Raw genomic sequence first — 19,606 nt, 5'->3', positions numbered from 1 at the left:
GCTCATTCAAAAGGCTGCTTTAAGAACACATACGCCCAGTGGATAAAATGCAGGCAACCTAGTAGACTTAAAGAACACATGTATTGTATTTCAACACTTATTTTCTTCCTTCTTAAGCTTTACTCTCAGCAAATGTTTCCAGCCTCACTGAGAACATCATGACCATCTGGTCTTAGCTTCCTCACCTTTACCTCCACCCAGGCTTGTCCCTAAGGCCTTTCTTTCGTCTGATAAACTCCCTCTTTCTCACCAAGCCCCAGCCTTCTTTAGCATTCCTCCCAAACTTCTCTCCACAGGAGCTGTACATTTTCCCATTTGATTACATCATTTTTCTGCTTTCCAATGAGAGCAGGCGGGTTTTTGTTTGTTTGCTTCTCTTACTCATTATTGGATACTCAGGAAGCTGGTACTTTCCGGTACCTAGTAAGCATCTCGTAAATGTTTGTAAGTGGAATGAATGGTAGTTCTCTTTAACTTTCAAACAAAAATAATCCCCTTTACTGTGCTTCCAGAGGTAGTGAGAGACATGTGTGGACGGGGCATTCTCCTTCATTTCCCCATCTCTCTCCTAACTCCTACTTTCCCATTTCCTAAAGAGCAAGTCCTCCCAATGCTATAAAACCTTAGAATTTTACATATGTCAAAGTCACCCGCTTCTTCTCGTTCTCAATCAAAAGCCCCATTCCCTCAACAGGAGCATTTCCTTGGGAAAGAAGGAAGTAAATAATCTGACGGAAGTAATTGACTTTGATGTCCCAATCATTACATCAGAGCCCTCTTGGGGAGTGTCTGAATTTTCAAAAGAGGGAGAAAGCTTGTTCATCTCTTTATTTTGATCTTGAAAATCTCGTAAAAAAACTATCAGTGAATTTTAAAAGAACTCATTTCGTTTGGGGAAATTATTGCCTGTTTTTCTTTAGGAGAGATAGTCCCTTGGGATTGTTTTTTGTGACTCTGTTTTTTGTCCCTTTAAACCTTTTAAGTGCGCTGTCTCTGGGTCTCATCATGGTTATTTTCAAACATCAATTTCGAGCTGTCTCTCTTGCAGCTGAGGCATCTCTGAGTGACATTTCCTATCAGGTCTGCAAGTGCATCTGACCTAACTCTGATTGTCCCACATCAGTGCTATGAGGGTCCAGCCAGTTTCTGTGATTGTGGGGTAGAAGGCAATATCAGCCAGTGGGTTAGCTCTATGTCACTCAGCAGGTTCTTCAGCTAAAATCGCTTCTTTTAAAGGGCCACTCCAGGGGCAAAGGCGGTGAGGACAAAAGTGTAGTTTGGCAAATCAGCAATCCTATTGAATTTCCAATCGTTTTGGAATCAGGGAAAGACGAGCTGTGTGGAAGGGCCTGACATGCCCAAAGCAACTGTAGTGACTCTCTAAATAGTAAAAAATTTCAGAAAATAAGGCAGGGTGGGCAGAAAATGCAGACACTTTCAAATTACTTTAACTTCTCTGGTTTTCTTGCCAGATTGATTTCTTTCATTAGGGGAAGTTACTTCCATCTACATACCATTCTAGCCTCAGGAGGTAAGAGACTGATTTAGTGGTCTTAATTTCGAAGTGTCCTGAATTTTCAGGAATTTATTCTTTAATATTTGAATGCCCATATGTGACACTTGGATTAATCGACTTGATTTGGGTGTAAGTCTTTTGTGAGTTAATGCTGCGAGTTGAGTTGGAAACATTGTTTTGAATTAGCGTGCCGTCATCTTGAATATCAAGCACTAGAACTAAGTGATTAGAAAACTGTTTTCAGCACAAGTTCCAGTTAAAGGCCCATTGTCACTTCCTGTTTCCTATTTTCTCTGCCTTAACCTCTTTAGCCTCACATTCAGAACCCTGAACCAAAGGTTTCCTCATCTTAATCTCTGGCCAGTGACCGCCACATTATTGCTCCTTCCCGGCCCCCAAGAAGGAGGTATGAAAGTGTGCAGGAATTTTCATAGTCACGGTTACTTGGGAGCAGTGCCAGCATTTGATGGCTGGGTTTAGGCATGCTAAAAGTTCTTCAATGTTGCAAATGAAGAGTTGTCCCCTTGCTTCTAATGCCGAACAACACCCACTGATAAATATCATTCATCTGGCTCTATCAGCTTTTCAGTGATCCCTCTGCCCTAGCTCACTCGCTGTGTCCCCTCCTCATTTGTATTATTGCTTACCCTCTCTTCTTTACACATCTGTCCATGTCTATCCCACCTGAGATACCCACTCATATACTGTCTACCGCTCTGAATTTATCCTTAAAGACTCAACTTTATCTTCACATCTTTCTTGAAACCTTTCCCAGCCTTGCCGCTCTGAGTAGCCTCCTCCTACCATGAATCTCCCTCCCATCTATTTTATGCATCACCCTCAGGAGAATCAAGCACAGTCTTTGTTTTTGAACGCTCTGTGTCTATTATTCTTTCCTAAGCTCCTACAGGGCAGTCTTGTGCCATATGCTTCCTCATCATTTGTTTCATCTTCTCTCTCTGTAACCTTCTGCTCTAGCTAAATAAATCGACTTTCTTTCCCTCAAACGCGATATGGCAGAGACTGCTATGTGCGCACCACAGCCTACTTCCTTGTCTTCTTAGACATTCAGCGAGGCCTCCCTTGCAGTAGGTGTTAGGTCTGAGTTTTAGTCAAATGAAAGTGGGCAAAAGTGAGGTATATCACTTGTAGGTCTGGCATGTGACAATTTTTTTTTATGATAATCGATCCTTACTCCTGGTCTTTCCCATCTCCCAGCTACAGGGAGAAGATGTCAAAGACTCAGAGGAGAACAGAGCCCCAAGGCTACAAGAGTTAGGTCCTTAAATGACTAGGCAGAAGGCCACTCACTCGCTGGGAACATCTGTATTGAACTTTATATGAACAAGAAATAGAGTTTAATTTTGTTTTACCACTAAGATTATTGCAATTTTGTGGTCACAGCAAGCATTACTAACACATGCCCTATCCTTTCTCACCTACGGGAGCTTATTTTCATTTGCTCTCATTGCTTGAAATGAGTTGCCTCTTCACATGTTTAAATTTTATGCTTCATCTGATACCAGATTAATTTCTACCTCCTCTAAGAAACTCCCTCCAATTTTACGAGTCCAGGGTGACTTCCTCTCCAAATTCTTGAAAATGACATAGACTACTTTTCCATTCGCTCGGCCAGTAATATAATACTGCATTTATTTTTATTTAGTTTAATATGTATAGTCTATTTTCCCTGGTAAATTTTAGATCTGTCAAAGTCGTACCTTTGTCTTATGCTTCACAGTATTAGGAATGTTGTAGATGCTCAGGAAATAATTGTAAAATGAACAGATGGCCTTTAAAAAATTTTTTACATGTATCTCTTCTTACTGGCTTTACTTACGTTATAGTATTTTGCTCCTTCCACAGATGATTTTGGTGTCATTTCTTGTTTCTGTGTCTACTTTTTAGAAATGCTTCACAAAAATGCTGGTGCAAGAAAATTACACCTTCTTCACATCCGTTCTCTTTCACTGTATTTACTTTTAGTGCTCTTTATTTACGTGTGCTTAATATATGTTAGTTGAATGAATGAATCTATTCTCTCCTTTGAATTTAGAAAAGAGTATATGAAAACTAGCCTAAACCTCCTGCCTTAGGAGATGTCAAAACATTGTACCAGATTTCTTTATTTTCTTTAGTATTATGACAGTCATTGCATGGGGTTGGCTGACTATTGTGAACGAGGTCAATCATTACTCTGTCGACTTTTTTATCTAACAAAGAGAAGATTCTTCAGTCTGTTACTGCAGTGTGATAATCACTTCTGCTGGTTTCATATTTCAGTTAATGTATCCTTATGCATATGATACGTTTTCCAAATTAGTGGGGTAATCTGATGAGTCTTTCCTTCAAGATATTTGTTTGAAGGCAAATCTACTACTGAGGAAAAGACCTTGTCAAGAAATCAAAATTATTGACTCTGGTCTTCTTTCTCCCCTACTAAACCTTGAGACCCCATTCAGAAATCAATGCTGACCATAAAGAGGAGGTGCACAGAATCACGCTTCAGGAGACCTGACCTCTTTTCCCAACAGTGTGATCCTTAGAAATCCACCTCTTTCTGCATCATTCTAGTCAGAGGAAAATGGGTCAATATATTTTTCACTTTCTTTTTCATGTCTTACTAGGGTCAATGAGACAATGTTAATAACCACATAGGTAATTTCTGACAGATAATGGGCACACATTTTCATAATATATTGGTGTTAAAAACCTTTGGAATCAATGTGAAAAAGATGGCTTAAGTCTTTAAGTAGTCCCGGTAACTTGCAGACAGATGTGGCACTAACAACAGGTGTGCATCCTTTGGTTAGATCCCTGAGTTTCTGTCAGCCTTGAAAGGGGCAGATGTTAGGCCAGAAAGGAAGAGACCAGTGCCTGGGAAATTCCTAAGTAGCAAGATGTGAAGGCTCCTTCACCGAGGAAGTCAGCAAGGTGGTAAGCCAGGGCCACAGTGGTTGGTGCTGTCAGGGAGAGCCACAGTGGAAGGAGACATTTAGGGTAAAGGATGGGAGCCGTGATGAGTGTAGGAAAAATTCCGTAACTCAGAGCAAGGCAATACAAATTATGAACTAATTAGAGTTTTAATTAGAAGACTGCCAGTACTTTTCCATAAAGTGTCTCATTCACTATTTAATATGTCTATTCAACTTAACTGCTTGCTTAGTATGGGCGTGGACCAGACTTCCTGTATGCCTACCTTGTGTCTAACATAATGCTAGACACATTGGAAGTATTTGGTACATATCTGCCAGAGGATTGATGTCTGTGCTTAGTTTCCATTTGATTCGTTCTTTTCTGTTTCAGATTTTGGGGCTTATTTTGTAGCTGCATTTAGGTATTCATTTTCTTATTCACTTAAAAATTGTGCATTAAATGCCCAAAACTGTGCTAACAGCTAGAGATGTAGACAAAGTTTATACCATCATAGAGCTTATATTCTACATAGATATAGAAATAGACATATATACCATACATATGGATTGAAAGACAAATGCAAAAACAGATCTATTTATCTATCTGTCTAATCTGTTATCTGTCTATGAAATATAAACAGAATACTAAATGAAGTAGGGGAGGAATCCATGCAAAGTTCTATAGAGAGAGAATTCTGGGCAAAAGAATTGTCTAGTTCCTGAGGCAGACATGTGCTTGCTGTGTTTGAGGAGCAGCAAGGAGGCCTGTGTGACAACAGAGTATTAGCAAGAGGGAGAATTATAGGAAATGAGTTCAAAGAGTTAGGCAGGGGCCAGATTATTTAGGGCTTTTACACAGCGGTGAAGACTAGAATTTATTCCGGGTGAGATGGGAAGACACTGAATGGCTGTGAGCAAGGGGTAGACCTGATCTGATTTCCTTCTCAATAGGAATGTTCTGGCTGTCGTGTGGCACATAGTTGTAAGGGGTAGAGGGTGCACAGAGTCTCTTGCTGTGGTCCAGAAAGAAACGGCAGTGGCCTGGAATAGAAGTAAGGTCTTCTTAGATCACTCTGATTATTGATGATGTAGAAAGGTGAGGTTTCATTTTACAAATTTGAGTGACCGGCCCTATGTTACTACTTTGACATTAGAGCACTGTTGATGTTGCTTTTGAAAACTGTGACTTTGTTATTCTAGGGCCTCACGTCCTGATCAGAGCAGGTCCTAGAACATAGGAGTACAAAAGTTAGAATGAGAAAAATTGAAGGACAAGGAGAAGATCTAGAAATAATAATGAGATATGGCTTCTGGTGTTACAACAAGCCCTGACAATGCTGAAGGCTGTGCCCTCACTTCCTTTCATCCCGTTTTATTCTCATCTCAGCGGCTTCCATGCCCAGCCTTTTAGTAGAAACCTGTTTTGCCCAGGCTATAGCTGACCTCTGGATAGGCATAAGATGCTTGCATTTCAGTTACTGTCTTTCTTAACTTTGCACTGAGCGGCACTGGGCACCCTGTCCTAGAACATCACACTCTGCTCTTTTGTCTTCTACTCCCCTGATAGTCCTTTTCCATCTCCTTTGCAAGTTCTTACTCTGTTCACTTTTCAAATATTAGTGTTCCCCACGGTTTTAATTCTCCACTGTCTTATCGTCTTACTTTTTCCTTTATCCTTTGGGCTTTCATCCTGTACAAGAGCTTAAGCCATCATGGATATGCAGATATCCCCTCCATGAATATATTTATTTTTTATTTTATTTATTTATTGTACTTTAAGTTCTGGGGTACATGTGCAGAACATGCAGGTTTGTTACATAGATATAGACGTGCCATGATGCTGTGACCATTACTGTGTCATCTACATTAGGTATTTCTCCTAATGCTATCCCTCCCCTAGCCCCCAGCCCCTGACAGTCCCTGGTGTGTGATGTTCTCCTTCCTGTGTCCATGTGTTCCCATTGTTCAACTCCCACTTATGAGTGAGAACATGTGGTGTTTGGTTTTCTGTTCTTGTGTTAGTTTGCTGAGAATGATGGTTTCCAGCTTCATCCACGTCCCCACAAAGGATGTGAACTCATCAGTTTTTTTACAGTGCACAGTATTCCATGGTGTATATATGCCATATTTTCTTTATCCAGTCTATCATTGATGAGCATTTGGGTTGGTTCCAAGTCTTTGTTACTGTGAACAGTGCTGCAGTAAACATACATGTGCATGTGGCTTTATAACAGAAATATTTATAATTCTGTGGATATATACCCAGTAAAGGGATTTCTAGGTCAAATGGTATTTCTATTTCTAGATCCTTGAGGAATCGCCACACTGTCTTCCACAATGGTTGAACTAATTTACACTTCCACCAATAGTGTAAAAGCGTTCCTATTTCTCCACATCGTCTCCTGCATCTGTTGTCTCCTGAGTTTTTAATGATCGCCATTCTAACTTGGTGTGAGATGGTATCTCATTGTGGTTGTAATTTGCATTTCTCTAATGACTAGTGATGATGAGCTTTTTTCCATATGTTTGTTGGCTGCATGAATGTCCCCTTTTGCGAAGTGTCTCTTTATATCCTTTGCCCACTTTTTGATTTTTTTTTTCCTGTAAATTTGTTTAAGTTTTTTGTAGATTCTGGATATTAGCCCTTCGTCATATGGGTAGATTGCCAAAATTTTCTCCCATTCTGTAGGTTTCCTGTTCACCTTGATGATAGTTTTTTTTGCTGTGCAGAAGCTCTTTAGTTTAATTAGATCCCATTTGTCTATTTTGGTTTTTGTTGCCATTGCTTTTGGTGTTTTAGTCATGAAGACTTTGGCCATGCCTATGTCCTGAATGGTATTGCCTAGATTTTCTTCTAGGGTTTTTATGGTTTTAGGTTTTACATTTAAATCTTTAATCCATCTCGAGTTAATTTTTGAATAAGGTGTAAGGAAGGGATCCAGTTTTAGCTTTCTGCCTATGGCTAGCCAATTTTCCTGATACCATTTATTAAATAGGGAATCATTTCCCCATTGCTTGTTTTTTTTTTTTTTAATTGTACTTTAGGTTCTGGGGTACATGTGCAGATCATGCAGGATTGTTGCATAGGTACACACATGGCAATGTGGTTTGCTGCCTCCATCCCCCCGTCAACTACATCTGGCATTTCTCCCCATGTTATCCCTCTCTGACCTCCCCATCTCCCACTGCTGTACCTCCCTTGGCCCCCTCGCCAACAGATCCCAGTGTGTGATGCTCCCCTCCCTGTGTCCATGTGTTCTCATTGTTCAATACCCGCCTATGAATGAGAACACCCATTGCTTGTTTTTGTTAGGTTTGTCAAACGTTGGATGGTTTTAGGTGTGTGGTGTTATTTCTGAGGCCTCTGTTCTGTTCCATTGGTCTATATATCTGTTTTGGTACCAGTACCATGCTGTTTTGATTACTGTTGCCTTGTAGTATCATTTGATGTCAGGTAGTGTGATGTCTCCACCTTTTTTTTTTTTTTCTTAGAATTGTCTGGCTATGCGGGCTCTTTTCTGGTTCTATATGAAATTAAGGTGGTTTTTTCCAATTCTGTTAAGAAAGTCAGTGGTAGCTTGACGGGGATAGCATTGAATCTGTAAATTATTTTGGGCAGTATTCCATTTTGATGATATTGATTCTTCCTAACCATGAGCATGGAATGTTTTTCCATCTGTTTGTGTCCTCTCTTATTTTCTTGAGCAGTGGTTTGCAGTTATCCTTGAAGAGGTCCTTTACATCCTTTGTTAGTTGTATTCCTAGGTATTTTATTCTCTTTGTAGCAATCGTGAATGGCAGTTCATTCTTGATTTGGCTCTCTTTAAGTCTGTTATTGGTGTATAGGAATGCTTGAGATTTCTGCACACTGATTTTGTATCCCGAGACTTTGCTGAAGTTGCTTATCAGTTTAAGGAGATTTTGGGCTGAGACGATGGGGTCTTCTAAATATACAATCATGTTGTCTGCAAATAGAGACAATTCGACTTCCTCTTTACCTATTTGAATACCATTTGTTTCCTTCTCTTCCTGATTGCCCGTCCAGAACTTCCCATCCTATGTTGAATAGGAGTGGTGATAGAGGGCATCCTTGTCTTGTGCCAGTTTTCTGAGGAAATGCTTCCAGTTTTGGTATCAGGATGATGTTGGCCTCGTAAAATGTGTTAGGGAGGATTCCCTCTTTTTCTATTGTTTGGAATAGTTTCAGAAGGTATGGTACCATCTCCTCTTTGTACCTCTGGTAGAATTCGGCTGTGAACCCATCTTGTCCTGGACTATTTTTGGTTGGTAGGCTATTAATTGCTGCCTTAATTTCAGACCTTGTTACTGGTCTATTCAGGGATTCTACTTCTTCCTGGTTTAGCCTTGGGAGGGTGTAAGTGTCCAAGAATTTATCTATTTCTTTTAGATTTTCTGTTTTATTTGCATAGAGGTGTTTATAATATTCTCTGATGGTAGTTTATATTTCTATGGGATCAGTGGTGATATTGCTTTCATCATTTTTTAAAACATCTATTGGATTCCTCTCTGTGTTTTTCTTTATTAGTCTGGCTAGCAGTCTATCTATTTTGTTGGTGTTTTCAAAAAACCAGCTCCTGGATTCATTGATTTTTTTTGAGGTGTTTTTTGTTTCTCTATCTCCTTCAGTTCTGCTCTGATCATCTTTGATGTTAGGGTGTCAATTTTAGATCTTTCCTGCTTTGTCTTTTGGGTATTTAGTGCTATAAATTTCACTCTACACACTTCTTTAAATGTGTCCCAGAGATTCTGGTACATTGTGTCTTCATTCTCTTTAGTTTCAAGGAACATCTTTATTTCTGCCTTTATTTCGTTATTTATCCAGTAGTCATTCAGGAGAAGATTGTTCAGTTTCCATGCAGTTGTGTGGTTTTGAGTGAGTTTCTTAATCCTGAATTCTAATTTGATTGCACTGCAGTCTGATAGCCTGTTTGTTATAATTTCCGTTCTATTGCATTTGCTGAGCAGTGTTTTACTTCCAATTATGTGGTCAGTTTTAGAATAAATGGGATATGGTACTGAGGAGAATGTATGTTCTGTTGATTTGGGGTGGAGGGTTCTGTAGATGTCTATTAGGTCCACTTGGTCCAGAGGTGAATTCACATCCTGGATATCCTTGTTAATTTTCTGTTTTGTTGATACGTTTGATATTGACAGTGGGATGTTAAAGTCTCCTAGTATTATTGTGTGGGAATCTAAGTCTCTTTGTAGGTCTCTAAGAACTTACTTTATGAATCTAGGTGCTCCTGTATTGGGTGCATATATATTTTTAGATGGTTACCTCTTCTTGTTGCATTAATCTCTTTACCATTATGTAATGCCCTTCCTTGTCTTTTTTGATCTTTGATGGTTTAAAGTCTGTTTTACCAGAGACTAGGATTGCAACCCTTGCTTTTTATTTTTCCATTTGCTCTGTAAATCTTCCTCCATCCCTTTATTTTGAGCCTATGTATGTCTTTGCATGTGAGATGGTTCTCCTGAATACAGCACACCGATGGATCTTGACTCTTTATCCAATTTGCCAATCTGTGTCATTTAATAGGGGCATTTAGCCAATTTACTTTTAAGGTTAATAATGTTATGTGTGAATTTGATCCTGCCATTATGATGCTAGCTGGTTATTTTGCCCGTTAGTTGATGCAGTTTCTTCCTAGCGTCGATGGTCTTTACAATTTGGTGTGTTTTTGCAGTGGCTGGTACCAGTTGTTTCTTTTCATGTTTAGTGTTTTCTTCAGGAGCTCTTGTAAGGCAGGGCTGGTGGTGACAAAGTCTCTCAGGATTTGCTTCTCCATAAAGAATTTTATTTCTCCTTTACTTATGAAGCTTAGTTTGGCTGGATATGAAATTCTGGGTTGAAAATTCTCTTTTTAAAGAATGTTGAATGTTGGCCCCTGCTCTCTTCTGGCTTGTAGCATTTCTGCCGAGAGAGTCACTGTTAGTCTGATGGGCTTCCCTTTGTGGGTAACCCGACCTTTCTCTCTAGCTGCCCTTAGCATTTTTTCCTTCATTTCAACCTTGGTGAATCTGAAGATTGTGTGTCTTGGGGTTGCTCTTCTCAAGGAGTATCTTTATGGTGTTCTCTGTCTTTCCTGAATTTGATTATTGACCTGCCTTGCTAGGTTGGGGAAGTTCTCCTGGATAATATCCTGAAGAGTGTTTTCCAACTTGGTTTCATTCTCCCCTTCACTTTCAGGTACACCGATCAAATGTAGATTAGGTCTTTTCACATAATCCCATATTTTTTGGATGCTTTGATCATTTCTTTTCACTCTTTTTTCTCTATTCTTGCCTTCTCACTTTATTTCATTAAGTTGATCTTCAATCTCTGTTATCCTTTCTTCTGTTTGATTGATTTGGCTATTGAAAGTTGTCTATTCTTCACGAAGTTCTTGTGCTGTGTTTTTCAGCTCCATTAGGTCTTTATGTTCTTCTCTAAACTGGTGATTCTAGTTAGCATTTTGTCTAACCTCTTTTCAGAGTTCTTAGCTTCTTTGCATTGGGTTAGAACATGCTTCTTTAGCTCAGAGAAATTTGTTATTACTCACCTTCTGAAGCCTGCTTCTGTCAATTTGTCAAACTCATTTTCCATCCAGTTTTGTTCCCTTGCTGGTGAGGAGCTGTGATCCATTTAAGGAGAAGAGACATTCTGGTTTTTGGAGTTTTCAACATTTTTGCACTGGTTTCTTCCCATTCTTGTGGATTTATCTTCTTTTGGTCTTTGAGGTTGGTGAACTTTGGATGGGGTCTCTGAGTAGACATCCTTTCTGTTGATGTTGAAACTATTTCTTTCTGTTTGTTAGCTTTCCTTCTAATAATCAGACTTCTCTGCTGCAGGTCTGCTGGAGTTTGCTGGGAGTGAAATCTGTCTTTGTCTCCATTATTGTTCACACTCCAGGGTCTACTCCAGACCCTGTTTGCCTGGAATCACCAGCAGGCACTGCAGAACAGCAAAGATTGCTGCTTATTCCTTCTTCTGGTCACTTCATCCCAGAGGGGCAGCCACCAGATGCCAGCCAGAGCTCTCCTGTATGAGAAGTCTGTTAGCCCCTACTGGGAGGTATCTTCCAGTCCTGACTGGGAGCCACTTGAGGGAGTAGTCTGTCCCTTTCCAGAGCTTGTATGCTGTGTTGGGAAATCTGCTACTCTCTTCAGAGCTACCAGGCAGGGATGTTTAGGTCTGCTGAAGCTGTACCTACTACCGCCCCTTTTCCCAGGTGTTCTGTCTTAGGAAGGTAGGGGCTTTATTTATAAGTCCCTGATGGACTGCTGCCTTTTATGAGAGATGCTCTGCCCAGCAAGGACATGTAGTGAGGTAGTGCCTGCAGCTGCTGATTTGTGTTGGGCTCTGCCCAGTTCAGATTTCCTGGCAGCTTTGTTTATACTGTGAGCTTGAAACCACCTACTTGAGCCTCAGCAATGGCAGACACCCCTACCCTCATTGAGCTTGAACGACCCAAAAAGCTCAGACTGCTGTGTTGGCTGCAAGAATTTCAAGCCAGTGCATCTTAGCTTGCTGGCGTCCATGGGGGTGGGACACACCGAGCTAGACCACTTGACTCCCTGGCTTCACCCCCCTTTCCAGGGGAGTGAATGGTTCTGTCTCACTGGTGTTCCAGGTGCCACTGGGGTATGAAAAAAAACCTGCTGTGGGTAGCTCACTTTCTGCCCAAACAGCCACCCAGTTTAGTGCTGGAAACCCAGGACCCTGGTGGTTGAATAGGTACCAGAGGGAATCTCCTGGTCTGTGGGTTGTGAAGACCCTGGGAAAAGCACAGTTTCTGGGCCAGAGTGCAGGAAACAGTCTCTAATGGCTTCCCTTGGCTAGGAGAGGGAGTTCCCTGTCCCCTTGTACTTCCTGGGTGAGGTGACGCCCCACCTGCTCTGGCTCGCCCTCTTTCTATGATGAACAAGGTACCTCAGTTGGAAATGTGGAAATTACCCATCTTCTGCGTCAATCTTGCTGGGAGCTGTGCACCAGAGCTGTTCCTCTTCGGCCATCTTGCCTGGGCATCATATCTTTATTTCTAGTTTCAACCTGTGAGTTGAGCCTCAGACAGCTGGACCAGTTGCCAACTGGCCACTGCTATCTGGATGTCACACAGCCACCTTAAAGTGAGTGGTTTCTAAGCTGAATTTGCAGTCTCAACCTTCCCCAGGCTCAATCTGCTTTTCTTCCTTTATTCTGCATCCCAGTTTGTAGAGTCATCCTGCGTTGATCCTTCTTTTTATCCTATCCTCTTCCTCTATCAATCACTCACCCAATTAAATGATTTTACTTCCTAAGTATATTTTAACCTCATCCTTCCACTCATTCCTGCAAGTACTGCCCCAGTTGAGGCTCTCCTCATCTTTTACCTGGACTTCTAGCTGATTTCTGTGACCATTATTCATTGTCTTTACTTCCTCAGGGAAGCCTGTAATCTGATCATGTCACTGTTTTGCAGTAAATTCTCCAAAAAGTCACTGACACATGCAGTGTACTCTCTGGCTTCTCAGAGACCAAGCAGGGCTGTTCACCATCTGGTCCTGGCTCACCCTTCCATTGTGACATCCCTGAAATCTGTCTCTGTCTCCACTATTGTTCACACTCCAGGTCATTATATTCCAGTAATAGTTACTTTTTTTTTTTTGGTGGGGGGACAGAGTCTCACTCTGTTGCCCAGGCTGGAGTGTAGTGGTGAAATCTCGGCTCACTGCAACCTCTACCTCCTGGGTACAAGAGATTCTCCTGATGCAGCCTCCCAAGTTGCTGGGACTACAAACGTGAGCCACTGTACCCGTCTAATTTTTGCATTTTTAGTAGAGACAGAGTTGTATCATGTTGGCTGGTAATCCTTCTTATTCTCTAATCTCATCAGGTTTTAGATATATGCTCATGCCATTTTCTTGCCTCAGAAGCCCTTCTTTCTGATTTGGATTATTCTGAGTCTTTAACACTCATCTCAGTGATACATGCCCTCTGGGATGCCTTCTTTGGTATCTCCAAGATAGTTTCCATGCCCTTCCATGTTATCCCTGGTGCCCTCATAACATCCTGCACTCATCACCGTAGCATCACCAATGGTAATTATATGCTTATGTGTCTGTTTTCCCTCTCTGAGCCTTTGTGTCTTGATCTGTAAAGTAGGGATAATAATAATAGTTCTTATCTTAGAAGACTTTGGGGAGAATTAAATAAGAAGATGTATGTGATAAATTCAGAACAGTGACTGGTACACAGTAAACACATTCACTGATAGCTACTTGGTAATAACATTAACAATATTATATCTTATTTTTTATAAGAATTACATAATAATTAACATTAGTGATAATTATACTATAATAAGATTATTAATAGTTATTTTATACTGTATTATTATTACTGGGCTGAGAGCTCCTAAAGGGCAGGGGCTCTTATAATATAACTATGAGTATAATAATAAAAACATTATTAATAATGAACATCTATTGAATAGTATATGCCAGACACGGAGCAAAGCAAAGAACATCAGTTATCTCCCAAACACCTATGAGTTTTACAGATGAGTGAATGGGTGCTTAGAGTGTAATTACTTAAACTCACAGAGACAGTAAAAGGCAGCCCTAGAGTATGGACCTGATTCTAGTTTGACTTCACTCCAGGACCTCAGTTGCCACCTTGCTATATTGCTGAGGACCAGAGAAATGTGACACAAATAGTAGGTGTTCGAGTTTATGAACTCTCTGATGAAAACTGCAAAGTACTGCCCCAGACCGAAAATGCAGATGGCTTAGGAAGCTGGTGGTCTCAAAGGCTGCTAGATCACCATTCATACAGCCGAATTAACACACTATTGATGAAAAGGACTACCCTCAACAGTGCCCCTCTATTTGACTATTAGACAATTAGAGGGATACTGAAAACTGGATATGTCCAAAATACTCTGAGTCTCTCTGCTTTCTAAAGTTAGCTACCCATAGTTTTAATCATAGGAGAACAAGGACAACAGCTTGAGCCAAAAATAGAGGGTACTCAGTCTCTGGCTGCAGCATGTCCAGTTATATGGAAGGCCACAATTTTCAGATTATGTTGTTCAGCCCTTGAGGACAACATTGCAACACGTTAAACAGATATCAAAGCAGACTGAAATTACTGACCCTGAAGGGCTCATTTTCCTAAGATTAAAGGCAAAGACACATAGCAGAAAATGTGCTGGAGCAGAAAAAAAGGGGGAAAGAAAATACTCATTTATTGAGCAGTTATTATGTACTGAGTATTTTACATACACTGGTCCATTTAATACTCATCAGAATCCCATGAATTAAATGACATCCTGATTACTGATGAGGCACAGAGAGGCTTGTAAGTTGCCTGCATCACAGGGCTGATGACTTTGCTTTAGTGGCCAGCAACTCTTTGCTTGCCTTGTTTGTTAAAGTCCTTCAAGTCTTAGTTAAAGTCATTTCCTCAGGAAACTCTCATTCCGGACCATGCTTATAATGACATCCTGAGCTCTTAGCTCTCATCACGCTGCAATGAAGTGTGACTCAACATCTTCCTGCTCAATTTGTAAGCCCCATGAAGGTAGGGGCTGTATCTGTGGTTCATGCCTTTGTGATAACTAGTGCAGCATCTGGTTTGTGGTAGGTGCTCAGTAAATGTTTATTTAATCAGTAGTCTTATCTTGACAAATAAATGTCTGAGTTACATGATCCATAGGTTCCTGGCAATTCTGTTTCTGGTGATAATGTTTAGACCAGGCAAAAGGCTTGAATTGGACTTCATGTTCCCAGTCACTGATGCTATGGAAAGGGCATGATTGCTAGTGCTGTGGGTTTTGGTCTTTGTCATAAGTTCTTCTGAGGCCTTTCTACTTTTATGCAGGCCCATGCAGGGGCTCTTTAACCTTCCTGTAGGGCTTGGAGAATGTTTTCCACCTTTCTTCTTTAGCATGAGTGCTGTTTACTTCACCCTTGGAAATACTTCTCTCTCCATATCTGGATAGGAAGTGGGACATTGTCTTCCCACAGAGACATGCAGGCAGACCCATTTAATTGCATAGAGTTTTGCTATGAATTGGCGTAATCATAGCTCTTGGAACCTCAGTTCCTCATCTTTGAAATGGGAGGTGGGGGTGTCACAGTATCTATGAGGTTAAAACATATAAAATTGTCATTTTTGTAGGTCAAAAAGGGTCAAATATTGACAACTTCATATAGCTCAACTTAATACATCATAGGATTGCTGTGTAGATGAAATGAATAATGCATGTAAAGCACTTATCATAATGCCTGTCCCAAAAGTACTCAATACATGCAAGCTATGATGATCCTAATGATTTTTATCTGAGACAGTGACTAAAGTCTTATTGGACTTCTGCCGTCAGTTCAATTTTTCTGAGTGACGCCAACCAAATGCCTAGCTTTTCCTGACCATTTTTTGAAAAGTAAGAGGCAAGCAGGCAACCTTTGAAGACCACTTTTCCCAGTATATTGCCTTGAATGTAATAATGGGGAAGAATGTTAGGTAGGGATCCTCATATTTCAAGTAGAAATTGAAATCCCTCTCTATGGAGAGAAGTCAATTTCCCAAGCCTCTCCATACACGGCATGATCCCTTGAGAGGCATTTCCTCATACCACTCACTTAATATTGCTATGACCCTGAATGAGTCACTTAATATTTGAGTGCCAGATAATTCATTTTCATTTTCAAACTAACATGTATTGAATATTTGCTAGGTTTTAGGCAATTACATGCTGTTTTCACAAACAAAAATTTATCCTCATAATAATAGTCATTCATTTTTCATTTAGTCCACAGCTATTTATTGAGCACCAACCACATGTCACAGTTTATATTAGACAGTGGATAAAATGGTGACCAAGTGAGATATAGTACCTGGGAGTTTACAGTCTATTAGGAGAGAGAGAGATTAAATACATAATCTTTATAAAAATGTAAAATTGCAGTTGTAGTATTATGAATGAGAATATAGGGTGTATGGCAGCAAGAAATACAGAGCTGTGATCAGGTTTCTGAATGTTGGCATAGCTGCCAACTACCCACACCATACTTTTGAGAAAATTAGATAGCACTTCTGTGTTAGGATATAGGAATTGGTGAATGGAGTGTGACTAGATTCTACCCATCATTTGACCCTTAGCCATATGATCCTGTGTAGAGAATGTACAAATATACATAGCACCTTTGGGTCAGAGGAGGCTTCCTCAAAGAAATGATATTAGAAGTTATTATATGAGAGGGAGGGAAACTGTGATTATATGAAAATGTGTGCTTATTATAGTCAATAGAATTGAGAGAGTGGTGCTCCAGAGAACTGTATGTGCAAAGGCCCAGTGGCAGGAAGAATCGGGACCTACTTAAAAACCATAAAATGTCCAATGAAACTAGTAGTGAGAGTAATGGAGAGGAAAGTATAGAGTATAACTGGAGAAATAAGCAGAGATCAGAACCAGTGGGACTTCGAAGGGATGTTGGTCTTCAACGTAAGAGCAACGAAGAGTCACTTAACTGTTGTAAGAGGATGACCATAACAACATTACATTTTTGTTTGTCAAGATCACTTTGGATGTTAGAAGGGAAATGGATTGGAGAAAGTAGCAATTATGAACATGGAGAACTGTTAGGAGGATGTTGGTGGTTAGTGGTAGTTTGTCATAGTCATAGTGTAGCATCCAAGGAAATAGAGAAAACAGTACCTGTTCGATAAATGTTAGCAGGTAAGCCGGGTAGAAGTTGCTGATGGATTGAGTGCTAGAGATGAGGGGAGAAGGTAATCAAAGATAATGCCAAAGTTTTGACTTGCGGAATGACATAGATATTGAAGCCGTTCCCTGAGATAGAGAATGGTGGAAAAGGACTATGCTGCCTAATGGAGACACTAAATTAGGGTTTCATCTGTGGCATCCAAGTGGAGTTATCAGGTATATACTAGCAAATCAGAGGAGAGATCTCTGTTCAAAGATAGAAATTTATGAGGCACCTTTGGAAAGATGGGAATTAAAGCCTTAGGTATGGTTCAGATAACTAAAGAAGAAAATATACGTAAGAAAAGAAGACGGCCAGGCATGGTGGCTCAAGCCTGTAATCCTAGCACGTTGGGAGGTCATGGGCAGATTAAGAAGTCAGGAGTTCAAGACCAGCCTGGCCAACATGGTGAAACCCATCTCTACTAAAAATACAAAAAAATTAGCTGGGCATGGTGGCACACGCCTATAATCCCAGCTACTCGGGAGGCTGAGGCAGGAGAGTCACGGGAGGTGGAGGTTGCAGTGAGCCAAGATCACACCACTGCACTCCAGCCTGGGTGACAGAGCAAGACTCCATCTAAAAAATAAAAAGAAGAAGAAGAAGAAGAAGTCTTAGCAGTGAGCCTTTAGGAATTCCAAATTTACTGTAAAGATGGAAATGATAAACCTTCAAGTTTTTGAGATCTATCTTCCAGAAACTAAGGTTCAGAGAAGTCGAATAATTTGTCTAAGACACATGGCTGGCAAATGGTAAAGATGGAGTTTGAGCCTGGATATTTTATATTCCAGAGCTCTCACTCTTCCACTATGTCACATATTTTAGCCTTTGAAAAATTAATTTTTGAAAACTGAAGAGTATTTTTATTATATCATTTAACACTGACTAATTCCATTGAGTTTCTATTTTTTCCTGTTCTTAAAAAGGCAGCCTAAAAGATTCACATTGTTCAGGATAAGGAGAGAAAGGCAAAATGAATGTTATAAGGAGGGATTAAAAACTAGAACTAGAAACTCTAACAGCCTCTGGGAGCCTGGAGTTCACTGACTTGACATAATTAGGTGTCCACTTAACACTCAGTAATTGAATGACTTTACAACAACTTCTTTAAGAGAGAGAAAACTAGTGAGAGATTCAGCAGACACCTCCCGGCTCTTTCACAAAACGTTCATGGCAGTATTCTGCAACTCCTGCTGACTTATCACTGTGTTATCACACCTCCAGGGAGCATGCAGGCACTCCTTTCTCCTGGTCTTGGGTCAAAGAGCTGAAAACAGTCCCAGCAAGTCCTGGGAATGAGATGCTGAGTTTCTCTGGGTCTGCTATATGGAGTTCCTTCTCTTTTCACTAAAGCAGGTTCCCTGACAATGAATGGCATGGAAATAAATCCAAGAGTTCTGTGAAATAAACTGGAAATCAGAAAAAACAAAGGGAAGAGTTTTCTAGATCTACCCAGTCCTGGGATGATTGGTTAAAATTAGTTTTGTCTTATAGATTCTTTCAACTTCTCCTCTCTTCTTTATATTTAAAGGTCAGTAGAAAATTCCACTTTTAATTTAATTAGGGCAAGAAAGTGATTCAATAATCTATGTGCTGGACTCATCTAAACAAATTATTCTCACCCATCCACCTAAACAAATAACAAACAAGGTTTAAAAATACCTTATCTGAAAATGAAAAACTTGAAAATATCCTAAGTTAGGCAAAATTTGTGCTGTGCAGAAATTGGTTGCAGACAAAATTGATCATTCTGGGATAGCCATTCAATATTCCTTCCTTTGCTGTAATTCTAATTAATACTTAATCAGCCTGCAATGGGCTTCCTCCTCAAGGAACTCAGAGAGATCTTGAAGCTACCTCTATCTAATTACCCAAATCTTATCTGGTTAGCCACAAAAACGTTAAATTGATGCACTCAGAGATGGGAAGACACCTCAGTACATGAAAGCGACTAAGAACACTGTGTAGCTCATAGCTTCTAGATTCTTCTGACCATTTGGTTTTTCCTAATATGATGGTGTGGGTGAGATAGAGCAATGAAGAAAGCACTGAACATGGAGCCCAAGGACTTTGGATGCCTTGTCCCATTTGCCAACGGTGTGACTTTGACCATGTCATTTAATATAATTAACCAAACGTATTGAGTGTGGCAAGGGAGCTTGGCTATAGCTAAATAATGAGAGTATGTTAGGGAATTTAGAGTATTTTCTTAGGGAAAGGAGGAGTCAGCAGATAACCTTGAGCAGAAGAGTCACATGATCAGATGTGTATAGTAGAAAAATCTCCCTGGTGTTAGTGTATAGGCTGGATTAAACAAGGGCAAGGATAGATGCAGGAAACCAATCAGGAAATGCCTGCACCTGTGAAAGAAGAAGTGTGAATGTATAGACTAGGGAAAATGGTGAAAAAGCATGAAGAGAAGGTG

At 40.3% G+C, this 19,606-nt stretch overlaps 1 long non-coding RNA gene across 1 annotated transcript in view; it reads left to right on the top strand.

Annotated features, from left to right (window-relative positions):
- Window positions 1-19,606, top strand: part of LOC135272294 (uncharacterized) — a 217,925-nt gene that overhangs the window by 61,187 nt on the left and 137,132 nt on the right. The window lies entirely within an intron of this gene.

The sequence above is a fragment of the Aotus nancymaae genome, unplaced genomic scaffold, assembly GCF_030222135.1.
Source record: "Aotus nancymaae isolate 86718 unplaced genomic scaffold, 86718_ANA_hifiasm-v0.15.2.pri h1tg000108l, whole genome shotgun sequence".
Classification (NCBI taxonomy): Eukaryota; Metazoa; Chordata; class Mammalia; order Primates; family Aotidae; genus Aotus; species Aotus nancymaae.
Note: the sequence above shows the minus strand (reverse complement) of the source record. Positions and strands in the feature narration are given on the sequence as shown.